The 2905-nt window shown below is 30.7% G+C and overlaps 1 long non-coding RNA gene across 1 annotated transcript; it reads left to right on the forward strand.

Moving 5' to 3' along the window:
• Nucleotides 1-1087: 1087 nt before the first annotated feature.
• Nucleotides 1088-2705, forward strand: LOC107938979 (uncharacterized). Its single transcript, XR_001695020.2, has 2 exons — nucleotides 1088-1983; nucleotides 2378-2705. It is a non-coding gene; the product is annotated as an uncharacterized lncRNA (long non-coding RNA).
• Nucleotides 2706-2905: the final 200 nt, after the last annotated feature.

Here is a 2905-nt window from a genome sequence, read left to right on the forward strand (position 1 = left end):
AAATAAAATATTAACGAATATATTAATGATATTTCTATAATTTAGCAATAAAATACAATTTTATTTACTTATATGTTTTAAAAATTGCACTCTTTTATTCATAAACAATTACTCACCATAAATTAACTTGTAACTTACACTCATATTATCTTTGAAAACACGCATATTTTTATTTATCGGGATGAAGTAATGTTTGGCTGTAGGGATCTCTATTTGTTTGAGTTTAGATTATGTATAAGGGTTATGCATCAAACTATTCATTAATAAATCTTAGAATTATAAAATAAATGAAGAATATGTATAGTAGTTAAATAAATTTATAATTTACTAGATTATAAGCCGGCTGAAAAAAAAATGAAAAACGAAATATTTATTTTAAGATTAAGGATAATTTTTTTACCAAAAAGAAATGGTACAATTTTATTTATTTATTTTTTGGTTTAGAAGAGTAGCCTTTTGGAGGTAGTTTAAATATTTTTTATATATAATATCCATTGTATTTAAAAAAGAAGAAGTTATTTTTGGACTTTCCTCTACTGAAATGGTGTGTAGGTAAACATGTAGCACCAGCACAGTAAGATGTTTTACTATTAATTTAGTTTATTTACTTTTTTTTAAAAATTTTATAATTGGTCACGTTCGAATAGAATGAGGTAACATATGAAATAGTACTTTTAGAAGTCATATTATTACCAAAGAAAATTTGCATTGAACTGTTTCATGAAATTTCTTAAAATTTAAAATTTGCAAGTTATTTTTTTTTTATTTTGAATATTCTTAATTAAAATAAACTATTTATTTTAAAATTTACAAACCTTTAATTGCTAAAGTTAATATATGGTTAGTTAATTACCGTAATGCATAGTACAATATGGTTAAAGAAATGACCGTTGTCCAAAAATAGAGTCCAATATTTTGACACACAGAGAAAATAGCAATTGAATTTCTTCATTTACTACATTAACTAAAAAACTTGCGTTGTCTTAGTCAAATCCTAACCGCCCGTCACTCCAACGATGGAACCAAATTAATCCTTATCAACGGAATAATAGCTTTATTTACCCAAAAAATCAAAATAACCGCTTGGATCCCACGCAAACCCTGAATTCCTCTCCCGAACCTTCAATTTTTTTCACCTTTGGCACCTACTCCTACCTTCCGCACCCCATCTCCCAAATGGAGAAGCGGGTTGCGTATTCGGCAGAGGATCCTTAGTTGCAACATTTAAATCCCAAGCACAACTCTAATGATGATGGCGTTTCCCCGCAGTTGCCTCTCCCTCCTCCTCCAGGCCATCCATTGTCATCCTTCGTCGTCCAAGTCCCTAAAAACCAAATATACCGCGTTCCGCCTCCTGAAAATGCCCAAATCCAAGAAAAATATCGTATGGCAGCCAAGAAGCCAAAGCGAAAGTTACCGTGCTTGAAGTACTTCATATGCTTTCTTCTTGTTTTGCTTGTGATTGGTTTAATAATTGGTACTGCCATACTTGTGGTTTACTTTCGCTTTAGTCCTAAAGGTCCGGTTTTCTCTATTTCAAGTCTAATCGTCAAGCAACAAAAGGGAAGTCCCCCTACATACGATGTTAAATTGAAGATCAAGAACCCTAATGAAAAAATGGGGATCACATACGCATCGGAGGAAGATGATTTAAAACTAACATACTGGAGGAAAACACTCGGTTGGGGAGAATTTCCAAGATTGGGACAAAAGAAGGGTAATTCCAACGAAGTAAATATTAAAGTAAACGGTGTTAAAGACAAACCGTTGCCGCAGAATGTCAAGAAGAGCATGAGTGGCAAACGTCCAATATCTTTAGAGATGAACGTCGAAACTCCATTGGTGTTCAATGTTTGGATATTGAAGATGTGGCGCAGAACCATGGAAGTGAAGTGTAAGTTTAGGGTAAGCTCCATGGGGGAAGGAACCAAAATTGTCAGCCAAGTATGTAACACCAAATTGGCCTAAACGTTCAGAACAAAGGTATTTTGATTTCTAATCGGAACTGTAGAAATAATTTCTTTTATTTTTTAATTCAATTTCTTCTACTATTGGCATATTTGCATACAAAAAGATTTCATATGTAAAACAAAATGTTGTCAATAGATTGATTAGTTTGACGTAAATATTTTCATAGGTTGGAAATTTTCGAAATCTATGGGTCATATTAGATTCTTTTCGTTGCATTAAAAATATTTCAAGTTTAATTTGTTTTTAGTAACAAGTAATGGGATATTTGACTTGAACTGTTGCATTTTAAGATTGAAGTAAAATGCATGTAATTGGATATTGAATTTCAACACTTGCATTCAGATTTAAGTGTAGAATCTGTTTAAATTTATTAGGATATATTTTGATTGCGTTTTTTTTTCCTCAGCCAAACGAGTGACTTTATTAGAAAAAGAGTTTCAATGCAGGGAGAAGAAATAGCAAACAATAGCTAAACCGGAGCAATAAAATACGAGCTCCATGAGCAACACCATGGAATGAAATAACAAAACCAAGGCTCCATTAGACAATCAACGAGAAGCCACGATAATGCTATAACCAAGACGAAAACAGTTCGAACCTTCAAGCTTCACCCCTACCATAATTGCGTATTTATTTTTATTGTAGTTATTCAAATATATATTGATTATAATTGTAAATGTGATTATGATTGTACTTGTAGCCTCTTCAAATGAAAAGGTTTTGATTTTGATGCATTTTATATCATAATTATCATTTAAATAATTAATTTCTACTTTAAAAAAAAGTTCTTTAAAAATATTTTTAATATAAAATGAAAAAAAACTATTATTTGTTGAGAACTACACCAATAATCACCCAAGTATTAGTATGCTTTTTTTTTCTTTAATTTATCCAATATGTTAGAAAATTTTAATAATTTGATCACTCCACCATT

The sequence above is a fragment of the Gossypium hirsutum genome, chromosome A12, assembly GCF_007990345.1.
Source record: "Gossypium hirsutum isolate 1008001.06 chromosome A12, Gossypium_hirsutum_v2.1, whole genome shotgun sequence".
Taxonomy (NCBI): domain Eukaryota; kingdom Viridiplantae; phylum Streptophyta; class Magnoliopsida; order Malvales; family Malvaceae; genus Gossypium; species Gossypium hirsutum.